The sequence below is a fragment of the Schistocerca gregaria genome, chromosome 5 (genome assembly GCF_023897955.1).
Source record: "Schistocerca gregaria isolate iqSchGreg1 chromosome 5, iqSchGreg1.2, whole genome shotgun sequence".
NCBI classification, from domain to species: domain Eukaryota; kingdom Metazoa; phylum Arthropoda; class Insecta; order Orthoptera; family Acrididae; genus Schistocerca; species Schistocerca gregaria.
In genome coordinates, this window is record NC_064924.1 from 582,537,477 (window position 1) to 582,554,861 (window position 17,385).

Consider the following 17,385-nt stretch of genomic DNA (forward strand, 5'->3'; position numbering starts at 1 on the left):
TTGCGGAGAGAGTTAATCGGAACCTTAAGTCCGCTCTAATTATTTGTCATCAGAAAACCCCCAATAAGTGGGACCCCAATCTGGCTTAGTTTTGCCTTTAATACCACCACTCATAAACCTTTTGGGAGCTACGTCTGCATCTTTGTTCTTTTGCTACCCAGTTAATTCCTCTCTTTGGAACTTGTGGGGAATTCAAGATCTTATTGCAGTAGATGTTAATCCGCGTGTCATCAAGGAAAACTCTAACTGGGCCAGGCGTAATATACTCACTGCTCATAATAAGCAATCGGAGCGTTATAATCGTAATCGGGAAACCTTTAAGAGCATGACGGGACACCATTTTCATATCCGAAATTTCCAAGGCAGGCCGTTGCTCGATGGAAATCTTAGTAAATTTACTCCTCGTTTTTTGGGGCCGTGTACTATCATACGTATATTAGGACTGGTAAATCTCTTGATCAAGGATAACAGCTCAAGTAAGCAATATCGGGTTCACCCTAGTCATGTTAAGTTCAAGTAGCTCAGGGTTTGGATTACCCCCTCCCTGGTTTAAATTTGAGGAGCGGAGGTTTTGCCGTGCTGATCCCAGCTTGTGCATTGCTTTAAAACTTGGCTGTTACTCAGCGTTTGTTTTACAGTGGTTATTGCTGTTATGCCGTGGTTCTTCCTCTTTCTACGTCTGGCAGCAGCAGTGTGTATCGATATTTGCACCGTAAACCATCCAGTTCCGGCTTTGCGGTGTGCTGCCAGTCGGTCGGTTGGAGCGGATCAGCAAGCAAGTCTCTACGTGGCGCAGTCGGCCGGGCCCGCTGGCGATCTCTACACAGTGATGGAGCTTGTGGGGGTTGTTCCTAGTTGTACGAGGTTCGTGGTTCACCGACAAGTGCCACGAAAGTTCAGTGGTGTTCACGTTGTCCCCTTGGCTGGTGGTTCGCTGTTGGTGGTTTTCCTGCGATCAACAGCGAGTGTTCGAGGTGGTGAAGATTTAGCCTCCGTGAGGTGGAATTAACTATATTTGTCGGTTTGAAATTCAAGTGCACCAGCGGAATTTTCTGCCTTGTCGCCGTTAGTGTTCCGGTTACCTGCCCTGGGCGCTGACGTAAATTCAGGCAGTGTTCTTTTTTCTCACCTGTTGTCACTGTCCAACATGGTGTGTAGTTTGACAGGTCAATGTATTTTTGGTTGTGGGTGGCTATGTCTGTAATGTTTTGGCTTTGGAGTTCTCGTATACTGGTCGGTGGTGAGCAAGTCGTCTTGTCGGTGGGTGCCTGACTGTCTCTTGGTTGTGTTGCCGGCGGATCATGTACAGTTAAGCAGACTTCTTGCCTCATCTAAGGCCAGACCGAGCCCCTAGAAACTTCCGAGCGCCGTTCCTATACTGCCTTTCTTGTTGGCGCTTAATTGTGTATTTTTAATGCCTCATAGCCGATGGTTGGAGTTTGTATGTTTGCAAGTGTGTTTTTAAAATCAAAGGCCTTCAGCCGTTTTACAAGTATGTTTTTCTAAATTGGGAAAGTCTTACATTGTTTGAAGATAAAGCTTGGGCCTTCTGCCTGTTGACAATTTATTGTATTGTTTTAAAGCATCGGCCTTCAGCCGCTTTATGTTTTAAGGCTCTTCAGCCGTTTTGGAGTAAGGTTTCTTATTGGTCATAAAGGTTGTGCCTTCTGCCTATTAAAAGATTATTGCAGCTATGTTGTTTTAAATTTATAGGCCTTCTGCAGCTTTTAAAAAACTTAATCTGTCTGACTAGTCAAATCTTACATCACTTGTCCTTAAGTACTGTTTATGGTTGAAGCCTAAAGACTTTTGACAAAAAAATTTTTTATAGCAGTTGCATTTAATTCATGGGCCTCGAGCCGTTTTAGAATTAAAGACGTTTTCTGTAGATAGTCAAGCTTAGAGGCTGCGCTGCAATGTTTGGACAACTAAATAATGCGTTATGTTTTGAGTGTAACTGACAGCCGCTCATTCAGGTCTCCTTCCACGACTCCTACTACTTGTCCTGTCCTGCGGGTTTAGCAGGGTGTCTCAGCGCCCAAGTAACAGAAGTGTGCACTGTCGCGTTTTCGGTTGGAGGCTGGTGGAGCGTAATGTTCACTATAGCCGTCCCCATGACAGTGACTGCCATGCCTCTAGCGGAATGCCTTCTCGGGCGTGGATGGCTATGCCACGTCATAGATGGTCACCATGAAAAATATTAGTATTGTATCCCGCGACGTCCGGAAGGGCGGTCAGATGTACTTCCCGTAGTAGTGCAATGGCGACGTCCGATGCTAACATCACTTCGCGCAGCAGTTGAATTTTCATGCGGGAGATGATGCTGTCAGTTTGATCATTGCTGTTCGATGCATTTGGAGTCGCCTCCGCCTGGGATAACTCTGTCGCCAGGGTGTAGTTCAGACCATCGTCGGCGTCATCAGTCCACACCATCGAGGGCGATATCGCAGCGTTCATTTGTACCATCTTTTTACTAGGAGCGGAGGACATCTCGGCGGCAGTCGTAACGGTGGAATCCATTGGTACGTACCGACAGACCCAGAGGCGGCGTGCAGGTTCTCCAAGGCTACTTCGGGCCGAACTGCCTCCGTAGCCTCAGGGGGAGGTAACCTGTCTCGAGACCGTAGGGTGCCTTACACCATTTCAGTGAACGTTGATTCCGCGTCCGTCCCTTTGTGCCGGAAGACAGGAGAGAGTCGTGGCGTTCTGGGAGAAACGCCATCGCGGGGACGGTAAATGAGGTCTATATTATCGGCCGGGAGGTGATCCGAAGTCGACGCTGTTGGTAGTGGCGCCTGAGTAGCACCCAGGTTGTGAGCGTAACGCATCGAACCTCGGCGGTGTTCGTAGCAGCTCGTAGGGACACCGGTATGTGGTCTGACCGACGATAGTTGACGGGAGGAGAAGAGAACGCCGATGCGTAGATGATCGATGCAACCTTCGTCGAATCGGACAGGCTACTGTAGCGCCCGGCAGTTGCGTGACGCACCGCTTAAGACACTCGTACCCGAAGTGGCGCTCTTCGCCACACCCGGAACCGGTTTTCGACGTTATTTATAAGCAACACTGTACCCACTGATTTACAGGTAAGAGGGCATATGGCAACAGAGATCAATGCTGATCTATCGTGCACCGTAAAGAACGGGGTACGTTTGGAAATGCAGCCTGCGTTCGGCAGTGTGGCCACGTACAACGCCATAGGGGCGGAAAGCCGCGATAACGTCGTCCTCTGGGAGCTCGAACGGTATTTCGAAAACTCGTATGTTGCACATGCTTAAGCCTGCGTGGCCGACATCGCCGTCGGGCTGGCAAAAGGGTCGTTCATGTTTGATGTCTTCTTTCTCACACCGCGTCATTGACGTATACCGTACTGCTTAAGATGGACAAATGGGTGCTCAAAAGGAGGAAGTTATGATCTTAGCTACGTCGCGTTGGAAGCGTTCCACCTCCAAGTCCGTTGGTCGGGTAGTCAGTACAGAAGGTGAATCGCAATGTGGATTTTCGAAAACGGTTAGTCATTATCCTAGTATACTTGACACGTATTTAACCACCTCTGAAAGTAAACAACTACGACCGTGCGTTGGAACACAGGACGTCCCCATTGCGTCGGCTGCGAAAGGTGGACTGTGGGCTATCCAAGCACGATTCACAACAGTTCCTCACACCTTTACTTCCGGCAGTACCCCGTCTCTTACCTTCTAAACTTCAAACAAGCTCTTCTGTGGAATGTACAAGACGAGTATTCCTGGAAGAAGGGATATTATGGCATAGCTACACCATGGATGATGTTTCCAGAAATAAATTTTCCCTCTGAAGTGGAGTGTGTGCTGTTATGAAACTTCGTGGCAGATTAAAACTGTGCACTGGACAAGACTCGAACTCTGGAAGCATCCTCCAACCTATGTACAAGCCATACCTCGACAACGTTCTCTCTTCCAGGATTGCTACTGTTGAAACTTTCGCATGAGAGCTTTTGTGAAGTTGGGAAGGTAGGAGACAAGCTACTGGCAGAAGTAAAGCTGTGAGGAAGGGTTGTTAGTCGTGCGTGGATAGCTCAGACGGTAGAACACTTGTCCGCTTAAGGCAAAGGTTGCGATTCTCGGTCCGGCACACAGTTTTATCTGGAACAAGCTTCATAATATCATAATCTTAGAAAATCGGCGCCAGAGCTGGTAGCGGGACCAGATAACGAAGCAATGCTGCGCGCATACGGACAGATCTGAGAGACTCAGCAGCGTTGATAGCAGTAGATGTGAGACATAGTAATGGAAATTGTTGTGGGACTAATAAGTTTCCACGATTTAAATCTAGTTATACTGCAGAAATGAACCTACGAGTAAAGTTACATTTTTCTCATGTTCATGTGAGTGTGTGTGTGTGAGTGTGTGCGTGTGTTGGTTGCGTGCGTAGCTGAAACTTGCAGACTATGAGTTTTTCCTTCCGTTGCAGATGGGAGAGTACGACCATCCCTATCGCATGAATGTCCATTAGAGGAATAGTTGGAGTTATTGGCACTCCAGGCAATGGTAAGTGATTAAACACTGACTAAATAGGAACTCTAACGGGCGAATTTTGTGAACGTGAGAACACTGTTTTCTTGTACTTCCAATCTCTCTCCCTGTATGTGTGTGTGAATACTGTAGCGACCTAAAGTAATGCTTTTTTCTGGTTCTTACAGAGCTTTTCAAAATGATTGTAGCGATGGAATGGATAAAGTCCTACCCTGTCTTAGAAGACTTCACTCCCACAACAAACCCACACCCCAATCTACCACTGAAATTCGAGTAATACCTAGTCCATATGTATTTGAGATTCAAGTACTTTAACCGATGCCTTTATCCAGCGTAAGCGTATGGGACGTACACCAAGTAGTTGAGGGAAAGATTAGTACGTAGTTTATTTTATCTTGAACAGTAACTATGGGGCTGTTTGTACAAGTTGTAGATGCCCTTGCTGAAGTAAATTGTGTAAATAACTGTTACCGATCCTTCAGTTGCTGCAGTTAAACGGCTATCTATAAACTGTGACAGTTATCAAGCTATTTATAAATTATATACTTTTTCGCAATGGTCAATTAGTGTGTGTGTGTACTTTTAGGTATGGTTAATGGCTGTAGTACCTCTACGGGAAAAGTATTTTATAAATATAAAATAAAGATATTTGAATAATTAAAGCGAAATTAATAAATCAAGATAAAAAACAATAGGTGAACAACAAATAAAAGCAAAATACCAAAACCGAATTAAATTTATGTGGTTTCAACACATGGTAGAGACTATTCAACGTCTTTCTATAAAACCCTCACAGTCAGTGTTTGTTATATCCATATTATGTCTTTCTCTTGTATTTCTTAAAGAATGCACCTCCTGAGCAACACTAGTGATGCGGTATAATTGTTTTTTTGTTGCGTTTTTCAGTCTTCTTCGTCCTCTTCTTTGCCAGTGTCCTGTTTTTTTAACCATTATCTTTTTTTTACTCGCATGGTAACTGCTGTCTTGGAATGGGATGCATTCTTGTAGAACTTTTCTGAGGTGGAGGGATGTAGTGCATCATCTCCAGAAAGTTCTTCCATTTCTCAAATTTTATTTCACATTCATCTTGATGCAAAGGCTGCGTAAGACATATTGGGTATGATCTATGTAGTGCCTCCTATAATCTGCATCAAACTCAGGATCAAGGTATAGTACATTTTTCAACTGCACTGTTGAACGGTTTACTTCGCTGAATCAGACCCACATGTTATTCCCCTGTTACATTTTGTATCCTTCTGTGACTTTAGCTACTTAATCCTTCGCTAGGTCACCCATAGCTTTAATTGAAAGAAAGTTTCCTATTTCCATTTCCGCTATGGATAATCATTTGCAGAGGTGTTTCATTGCTCCCATCCTGTCTTGGGGAATAAATAAATGCCAAAGTGCTGCCTTTCGTTTTCAGAGAGAGACCAAAATCTTTGTCACATTCTTGATATGTACGCCATATTCGAGGACGATGTGATCTAGAGCGTCAGCCTCTAGACTTGGTCCACGATGTACAAGCGGTGTTTCAAAATATGACCTATTAAGTGCCTTAGAAGCAGTTACATCAGGCAATTGATGTAGATCCAAATAACTACTTTTCCAGACATTCACCAAAGATAGCAGCAATTCTCATTCTGTTTGTCATTTCAGTTGTACTGGTTGTGCTCTAAACGAAGTACAGACATTGGCTTTGTGCTACAACTTTATCATCACAGGGCATGGCACAATGCTGGAAATCACTTTAAATTAATTTATTCAGAAGAGATCCACACATTAGCTTTCCGAAGGTGCATTTAGATAATTTTCATGTCTTCAGTTGTACTCTCAGCTAATAAATTCTTTTCACATGCATTTGCAAATATTACTTTTCAGATGGTCTCCCTTCTTTCTAGAAACACTCAGTAAAAATGCAATTATGGCGGTGGAGTGGACGCAGTATATGCGGATATCCAGCAAATTATTTTCTCTAAATTATGCCACTATACTTCAGTCAATGACTCCGGTTTTCAAGTTACAAATACGTTAGAGGTATTACCTCATTTTCGTTCCCTTGCGCAATAATGATACCTTTTATTTTACACACACATACACTTCCTTGTAGTAATAAAGAAACATTCATTGTTGGTTTATAGATGCATTTGTTAGCAACATTGCAATGAGTGACATGGATGTGGAATTATACGCAGAACTATATGAAATGGAGACAGTATCACGGCAAATTATGGTGATAAGAACACATTGAAATGATTAGGATGCCAATGGCTGTATATTTCTGTTCCAAGAAAATTATTATTAGAGGTGTGCACATTTACCTTTTATAGTTCTCTTTAGTATCTTTGTACCTGATGGCATTAGTTTATTATAAATGGATATATGAAATTATGGGCAATCTTCTAAGAACAAAAAATTTATTTATTGTAAAATAACGTTGCAGTTATTAATAATTAAACACTTTAAAAACTACAGTACTAAATACACAAAAAAGTTTTAATAGAAAAAATTGTCAATGAAACATATGTTGTATTGTTGTTTGAGTATAATTATTTACAAACGAACCTGTTACAAACTGACTACAACATGCAAATGAACGATAGAGAGAAAAGTATGCAAATTATTGTTAAAGTTCCAGAAATTAATGTATTATTGATAATACCGTAGCTGATACTCTCACTATAGTGAGTAGGCCGCAACTGATTAAGCTCATGCAGCTGAACAAGAGGGGAGGGGTTTCCGGCTGTTTTAATGGTATCCCATTGATATAGATAGAAAGGGGAGTGGGATGGTGATATATATTTTGCCGCAAATTTTATCCCACTTTGCTGCAATATTTGTATCGGTGGCATATCAGGTTACATCCTTACCTCGAATGTAATACATGCAGTTGCCTTACAGGAGCAACTGTCCTACTGGAGGGGGCAACCATGTGACAAGTATCACGATAAATCCAGACACAGACTGTATGAAATATAATTACTTCAACGGCGTTGGCGTCTTTAACATGTTTCTTTTATACTATTTCTAAGACACATCTTACCTTATAAGTGACCTTGAATTTCTTGGTAAGCTAGCATTACCACCCTACAGTCGATGTCCTACCATGTGCCTTAACTTGAATTCTTGGTTTTCTCTGTGTTTCGCTAAGAAGTGAGATGTTTATGCAGTTGATTCACATAAAGACTTGCAGTTTTTCTTTTCTTTATTTGTGACGCCGATGCTGTTCCAGATAAAAAAAATTTATAGACTTCCGGCTCTTTTTCTGGTTGATGTGCGTTACTCCCAAGGAACTCCTTGAATTTGAGGACGCAAAACGCTATTGATGTTTAAGGCATTCGACGGCCCACATATTGTCTACCACGCAACCATAAAATTGGCTGTTAATGGCTTCAGGGGGCGGGACTGGAGGTATACAATAGTGAGCACAGCATGAGGCTACCGAGCGTTGTTGCTTAGTCGACTAGTAACTCACAATAGTGGTTTGGTACTAATGTTGTTGATAGAAAGCCAGTGGTAACAGTCTCTTCTATAGCCAAGATCTCATAAATATTTATATTTAATAAGTTAACAACTTGGCATGAGGTTTCAGCTCTTGATGATCACTTTTTGTAATAATAATTTTTCGATACTAGAAGATGACAGCAAAGCCTGTAGAAACTAGTTATCGAAAATAAATATTTATGCGATCTTGGATATGGAATGTATTCATACTGAGTAACTGTTTGAGAAATACTGCAGAAATGTGCAGTAAGAAATTTATAAAATTGGAAAATGGTACCAAAGCTGGCAACATGCTTAAAATATAAAACTGTCCATCAGACAACACAGAAAAACTTGCTATAATATCCGTGAATCACATTGGGTATTAAGTGACTCTTACGAATACATGAATTTCTTAGGTAATTATGTGAAATGATAGAATCACGTAGGCATAGCCGCACATGAAGCAGATGGCAGCTTTCTGTTCATTGGCAGATTTCTGGGTAAATGCAGTCAGCCTACGACTGAGGTAGATTACCAACCGCTTGTGCACCTGGTCTTGGAACATTAATCACGTGACGAGAACCCATACGAAATAGGACTGACAGGTGTTATTGGACGTATACAAAGGAGAGCAGCGGTACTAATCACAGGCTACGTTCACTCACAGGAGGATGTGATGCAAATGTCGAAAATTATTCATTATTGTGGTTCCCATAGAGACAGCGACTGCAAGATCAGAAGAATTACAGCACCTACTGAGACATTTGAGCGGTCGTTATTATCGCTCTTCATGCACGACTCAAGCAGCAAGAGTCCTCTACAGGCTCTAAAATAGAAAGTAATTCACACTTGCTTGTAGTGCATGTATATAGGCCAAGATGACCTCAGTAGTTAAGAATAATGTTTATTCGAACTGTACGATTACATCTGGGACACTTCCGTCATGTCCTCCCTTTGAGGTGAATTTTTCATAAGGAAACTGTTAAATCCCATGTTGCATTTTACTTCCAAGATTCCATGCCTGAACTCTATAGCTGTGGAAACCTATAGTAAATTCATCCCATCTGATACGTGAAAAAATCGTATTGTGTAAGCGTCTTACAGACAATAATATGTTTTATATCACCGAGGAAATTAGTTTTTCAATCTTGCTTGGGTAACTCTATTCGACGGTGAACTGTGTAGTGTGCCTGTGTTAATTATAGACTATGTCGTTGCGGTATAGTTGATGACAGGACCTCAGAATTTTCACAAATAGATTGCAATCACGTCACAGTGGTACAAATTATTAAACCAGGACATTTATAGTAGAAAACGCTACAAGACGTTCAACAACGGCAAATTTAGCAACAGTAGCGGGAGTTACAAACGTTACATGATGATCAGAATCAGTGAATGGAAGTGCTGAAGAAAACTGTAAGTCAATTGCTTTGCGGTCTAGTTCTATAATAATAGCCAGCAGCAAGATTCCACTACCGTCTGCATTTCCTCTCATGGGGCCTGTGAAGACTGGGTAGACATGGCAGTCATTACTGCCCTTTAAGGCACACTTTATATATATATATATATATATATATATATATATATATATATATATATATATATATATATATATATATATGATTTCAATGTGCAGTAATATTTCTTCATATCTCGAACCTTCTCAGAGGTACATGAGTTAATAAAACGTGGAAAGAGTATTGGGCTTCTGATAGTAACACTATCACTAATGTATTTTAGTTTCTTTACATCTTTATTCATTTCATTCCACATTTTCATTTATTTGATAGTAATCACAAATTAAATACCTGAAATGTCTCTTACGTCTGTATAAACCAGATTGAAACTTCGTAGATCCAGTAGTGTTGTTCGCCGAGAAAGGAAGAGAGAGTTTTCTGAAAGTAGACAACGTTCTGAACGAACGGAAAACGATACGACACATTATGTTAAACGTTCTGGAATTTATTTTTATTATTTGATTTACTTATTTCTTTAACCACGTGTTATTAATGCCATCAGGCCCTCACTTATATCGGACCAGGGTTTCACACATACAGTATCTTTGTGGCATCACAATTACCTAAGAAATAAAATTTTTAATATGAGAACCAGCATTAAAATGATCTGAGTGTCTGAAATGGCAGTGTAAGTAAATTAAAACCACTAAATTGAAACTCATTATGAACTAATAAAGATAATGCTGGAAGTACTTGTACTACTGCAGTTGCAGTCACTAATATGGATTATAGTAATAATAATAATAATAATAGTAATGGCAGTAATAAAAATTTTGATAATCGCCGATATAAGAATTTATAGGTGAACAAAATAGATGTTTATTGTTATAGCGAGTTCTGAGGAAGGAATATTGAAAGGGACTGCATTGATTAAGAATACTGGGAAATGAGAAAGAACAAGTTGGAAAGAATGATGTAAAAGGACAATGACTGCCTACAAAGACAATAGTAGTTCTTGTTCTAGGTTTACCAGATATGTTTTCAATTGCCTTTTCGAAATAGAGGTGTTTTTCAGTCCTCTCATATAATTCGAGAGGTTATTCCAGAATGGAATTTTTTCCACTAAGAAGGATGGAGTGAGATGTTGCTCTGATGTGAACGGGTGTTTCTGATATGTTGTTCAGACACCCTCACTAAGAACGGGGGGATATATAAGGACTGTGTTCATGGTTAAGACACTAAAGAAGACAGAGTATGTGGATATGTCTGCGCTTGTCGGCACGCTGCATGGGTACCTGTGCATGTGATGGTGAAACGTAATCAGACAGTCGAAGATGACAAGTATAATGAACACAGGAATTAGTAACCAGTTCCAGACCCCGTGAGCTTTTCCGAGAGAGTCCTTGCAGTGTAGGATTGTGGTAATCAATAACTGCAAACGTAAATACACTCCTGGAAATTGAAATAAGAACACCGTGAATTCATTGTCTCAGGAAGGGGAAACTTTATTGACACATTCCTGGGGTCAGATACATCACATGATCACACTGAGAGAACTACAGGCACATAGACACAGGCAACAGAGCATGCACAATGTCGGCACTAGTACAGTGTATATCCACCTTTCGCAGCAATGCAGGCTGCTATTCTCCCATGGAGACGATCGTAGAGATGCTGGATGTAGTCCTGTGGAACGGCTTGCCATGCTATTTCCACCTGGCGCCTCAGTTGGACCAGCGATCGTGCTGGACGTGCAGACCGCGTGAGACGACGCTTCATCCAGTCCCAAAAATGATCAATGGGGGACCGATCCGGAGATATTGCTGGCCAGGGTAGTTGACTTACACCTTCTAGAGCACGTTGGGTGGCACGGGATACATGCGGACGTGCATTGTCCTGTTGGAACAGCAAGTTCCCTTGCCGGTCTAGGAATGGTAGAACGATGGGTTCGATGACAGTTTGGATGTACCGTGCACTATTCAGTGTCCCCTCGACGATCACCAGACGTGTACGGCCAGTGTAGGAGATCGCTCCCCACACCGTGATGTTGGGTGTTGGCCCTGTGTGCCTCGGTCGTATGCAGTCTTGATTGTGGCGCTCACCTGCACGGCGCCAAACCCGCATACGTCCATCATTGGCACCAAGGCAGAAGCGAGTCTCATCACTGAAGACGACACGTCTCCATTCGTCCCTCCATTCACGCCTGTCGCGACAACACTGGAGGCGGGCTGCACGATGTTGGGGCGTGAGCGGAAGACGGCCTAACGGTGTGCGGCACCGTAGCCCAGCTTCATGGAGACGGTTGCGAATGGTCCTCGCCGATACCCCAGGAGCAACGGTGTCCCTAATTTGCTGGGAAGTGGCGGTGCGGTCCCCTACGGCACTGCGTAGGATCCTACGGTCTTGGCGTGCATCCGTGCGTCGCTGCGGTCCGGTCCCAGGTCGCCGATCACTGGCGACAACATCGATGTACTGTGGAGACTTCACGCCCCAAGTGTTGAGCAATTCGGCGGTACGTCCTCCCGGCCTCCCGCATGCCCACTATACGCCCTCGCTCAAAGTCCGTCAACTGCACATACGGTTCACGTCCACGCTGTCGCGGCATACTACCAGTGTTAAAGACTGCGATGGAGCTCCGTGTGCCACGGCAAACTGGCTGACACTGACGGCGGCGGTGCACAAATGCTGCGCAGCTAGCGCCATTCGACGGCCAACGCCGCGGTTCCTGGTGTGTCCTCTGTGCCGTGCGTGTGATCATTGCTTGTAAAGCCCTCTCGCAGTGTCCGGAGCAAGTATGGTGGGTCTGACACACCGGTGTCAATGTGTTCTTTTTTCCATTTCCAGGAGTGTATTTGTACAAGTGCAATCGAAATTCCACTGTTAAATGCAGAGGCGAGAGCGAGTACATGGAAGGAGTAGTTTTTAGGCTTCTTCTAGGACTCGTCTGAAGACGTAATAAAAGAAGAAACAGGATCCGATAGCAAAGAGATAGAGGATTAAGTTTTAGAACCAGATTTTATAGCTGCTTTGACAGATTTAACATCAAATAAGACAGAAGGGATGGGCACATTCAATTGTAATTTCTAAAATCATTACAGGAATTGGCAACAGTATAAATATTTATATTGACGTCTTTGACGTATGACTCTGGTGATGTACCAGCAGATTTTAGAAAAAAGCCATCATCCACAAAATTCAGAACATTGTGAGAGTTGACAAGTGCGCGAATTATTGCACAATCAGCTTCACAATACATGAATTCTAGTTGCTGACAAGGATAATATACAGAATAATGTAAAAGAAACTGAGACTCTGTTAAATGGCAATCAGTGCGGCTTTAAGAAAGGTAAAGGCAGCAGAGAGACATTTCTGATATAGCAGTTGATTATGAAAGCAAGACTGAAGAAGAATCAAGCCACATTCGTAAGATATGTGGACCTGGGAAAAGCGTTCGACAATATAAAGTGGTGCAAGATCTACGCTATGTGAGAAAAATAGGGGTAGGTATAGAGAAAGTCTTGTGATACACAATGTGTACAGGAACTAAGAAGAAAAAGGACGAGTGTAAGATCAAGAACGAAGTGCTCGGATTAAAACATGTATGGAGCAGAAACGTAATCTTTCGCCAGTCCTGTTGCTTCTATACATGTAAGAAGCAATGGCGAAAGTAAAAGAAAGGTGTGACGGAGCCCTATTTGTGGCTGCAACTGCAGTAGTACAACGGGTGAAACAATATCATTGATAATATTTGCTGAAAGATAGTTATTATCAGTGAAAGTGGAAAAGAATCACAAGTTATGATGAAAGAAAAGAGCAGTCTAATGAGGAAATCGAAGAGATACGAAAGAAATGAGATGTAATGGAAATGAGAACAGCGAGAAAATTAACATAAGAATTAATGACAACGAAATGTATGAAGGTAATAAATTCTGCTAATTAGGCAGCGAAATGAACCACGATGGATAAAGCAGACTGTCACAAGGAAAAAGTTCGTTCCTGGAGAGGAGAGGTATCCTGGTATCAAGCTAAAGCTTTACTTTGAGGAAGACGTTTCTGATAATGTACATTTGGAGAACAGCAGTGTGTTTTAGTGAAACATGGACCTTGGAAACGGAGGAGAATAGAAGCATTTGAGAATTGATGGTATAGAAGAATATTGAAAATCAGATGTACTGCTAAGGTAGGGAATGAGGTGGTTCTAAGCAGAATCGGTGAGGAAAGGAACACATGGAGAACACTGACAGGATGATAGCGGATGTATTGAGGCATCAGGGACTCAGTGGTATCCAGCAAATAACTGAGGACATATTTTGCAAGTGCTGCACTCAGATAAAGGGTTTGACATTGGGTAGAAATTAGTGGCGGGTCGCTTTATACCAGTCACGAGGTTGGAGATTCAAGAAAAGAAAATAAAGGCGAGATACTGATGCTTTCTTCCACGTAGCTGTTACTTTCTCAGTCCAATTTAGATTTACGTCTGTTATCACACCTTGAATCTTTCCCTGCGGATATGAGATGATATTGGTACAATTTAGGGCTAAAGATGGTCGAGATTTCCTATATTTCGGGGTAATCAAACTCGTATGACCCACCAGTAGCCCTTGGGTTTCCGATTGGTTGTGCGTTAACACTACATCCAGCACCAATTATAACAGCCCAGACAAGTCGGTCTGTAAAAGCATCATAACGCTACTAGTGTGTCAGGTAACCATGGCAATAGTAATAATAATAATCCTACTAATAGCAATAATAACGGAACAGATATACAACAGAGTTTTATGCTGCGGAGTATTTGTGAGTTTCGATCATCAAAAGAAGCTACCACAATGACAACACCGACTATGGGACTTAAGTAACAGAAGTAATTTCAAGCACACAAGTCGTCACTGTAAAAGCTCTGAAACAAGTCCTTTCTGTTCTGTGCATTTGTTAATGGTACTCTTGATAAGGTAGATTCAGTGTTGTGATAGCAATGCCTGTTTGCAAGCGATATGTGAGAACCGAAACGTCGAACACGTTAGAGAAATTTCTCATCTCCTATTTCACAGCTGTACATTCTGACGGCTACTAGATGAATATTTCTAATATGCAAGGATTACTTTGTGGAGAGCTAGTGCGCTACATGGAGCGCGAGATTTGCAACGTTCGGTAGGAAGGTCTCCGCCGCTGGGCGGCCACGTGGCCCGCAGGTTGGGGCATTGTTTGGTTTTTGGCACATTACGCGAAAATCATGTAAATTACGGTGAAGAGCGATGGGGCAGTGGATTGTGGTCAGCAATATGCACCTCCTGAAAGATCGATCTTTATTTTATGTCACGAGACGCAAATGCTATAGTAACTTGGAAGTTGTTTAATATCACGAATACCGAAAAATTAATAAAAATAGTAAATAACAACTTACAGAGATGAGCGAGAGCTCATTCAAAACGTCTCGTCATAGCGGATCGAGTGCTGTAGTCATATATTCAGATTGAAGAATAATTAAGCTCGTCAAAGAAAATAAACAAAATTTGATGGGAAATTGTTTATAAAATTCAATAGAAAATTCATGACATATAGAACGGCACTATAAAATCTTTTGGGTGACATCACACGTACTTTAAACCAGTTAACTTATACTATACACTTAATCATCATCATCAACTTGCAATAATTTTCATTGTTTACAAATTATTATTAACATTTATCGCCCATAATTGAATTCCTATAAATAGGAAGATTTTGAGCAGTTCAATGTATAGATATCTATGGATTACATCGAAAAACGGTGCTATATGCAGGTCTATGTTAAAAAATTTGTGCAAGGCTGTAAACAACCAAATTTCCGTGAAGTGGCCATTTTTTGCAAAAACTAAAACTTGATTTACGGGCGATAGAATAATTCTAGAAATTGGGGTAACATAGTGAATAAGATGTACTTTGCAGCGCGGTTGCGATGGTGTACTCATTTGTGTCAAGGGATGTATGTATCAAAATTTGTAACCTTAACTGATGAGATTGGGACTTGCATAAACAGGGGGGTGGACATCCAAGCCTATAAAAGCGAGCGGCCATTTTGGCCAAGGGTCAGTCATTGGTCAGTCGTTTTGGGGGTGGGTGTCGAGCAAGTCCCCTTTGAGGGTGGCCCATATGGTCGTTTGAGAATTCTTTTTCGCGCCAATTTACTTTGACAAAAACTATTGTTCAATAGTGCAAGTGTGCAAGCACATATTTGGTGACCTGGAAGTGCTACGATTATTTATGTTAGTACGATTTACGAGGTATACATCGTCGTAAGTGAACATATGACGAACAGTGATTTCACGCCAAAACTGTTGGAACAAACAAGACAGTGGGTCTTGTGTTTATGCTCGAATTGATTGAGTAATTTTCGTTTATAGTGGTATACATTACTGTTATTGAGGGCTCGGAGTCCAATTATTATTAAAGTAAAACTGTAAACCGTCTCACCAGTGCTAATTTCATTGTGTGAAAGAATAGTGATTGAACTGTGTCGTGAAAAACTGATTTTGCTATAATAATCACCTAATTTTAATTGCCTAGCATTAACTCTACTCATGTCGGATTGAATAACTAATTCAAAAATCTATAACAAATGCTCGTGTGTAGAACAGTGTACTAATGCACCAAGTGTGGAAATCAAACCCTTAGCTTTACGTGAGAGCCAAAATTTGCATTAACATTTTTAACCAACTTTTGTATACATTCGTGCAAACGCTAAAACCACACATCTTTATTTACCGCCCCGTCGCAACATTCAGAATTGAAAAGCAATGAGATTAATTTTCATTTTCAGCATCGTTCGATATCTCACATCGCAGCATCAGGGCAGCTGGCGTTCACCCCCAGAGTTTTACAAGCAGAACGACCGAGCCGGCTGCCCACGCATAAGCGCACAGTGCTCGTTTTGCGGTTCCACGCAGCCGTTTCCAACAGAGTATTAACCTCTCGTGCGTGGAAATGTATGGAACGCGGACGCAAGTAAACAGCGCGCCAGCTTTGCCATACCAGCAAAACTGTATTCCGCAAAAGCCGTCATAGCGCCGGACACACAACGGATACCTCAACAATTCGAAGTTGATTCAGGCGCCACTCCCCTCGTAAACTCGGCAGCAGGCTATCGCTTCGCACCGCTATCTCTGTCCCTTGCCACATGTGGTAATTCACCATCATGCTGTCTACAACAAAATCGTTCGCATCACCACATATATCGCTGTAAAGAGTACCAAGTCCGAAATACATTCGAATATGATACCTTCCTCCTGTTTGGGATTGAAGTAATCGATTCTGTCATTATAGTCTCACACGGATCCCCCTGATTGCCATATCGCTAAAGGGTTGCGATCTTGACGCCATTCAACGTCCAACATACTGTCGACTGTGCAAACACAATGTTGGCTGCTAAAGGCAACATGATGATTGACTTGAGGTGTCCAATGTTGAGCAAAGTCTGAGGCTACAGAGATTAGTTGATATCTTCATTCGACAAGTAACTCGCATCAGTGCTACAGAGCTAGTGGTGCTGATGAAAAGCAGAATAATGGCAACAATAAAGAAAGCGAACTTCTAATTTATCTACAACAACATTTCTCGAAGTTGACATTCCATCGGAAAGGGACCCAAGGAGAAAATAGTGGCAGATTAAATATTAGCATTTCTGCAAAATCAGTCAGTGGAATTGTGCTGTCGCATGAGCTCCACTGTGCAACAATCTACATGAGGAGTACAATAATGATAATACGTGCTTAGCAAGTGAAAATGTTGTTGAAACAGTCTCGAGCGCCGGCCGCGGTGGTCTCGCGGTTCTAGGCCCTCGGTCCGGAACCGCGCGACTGCTACGGTCGCAGGTTCGAATCCTGCCTCGGGAATGGATGTGTGTGGTGTCCTTAGGTTAGTTAGGTTTCATTAGTTCTAAGTTCTACGCGACTAATGAG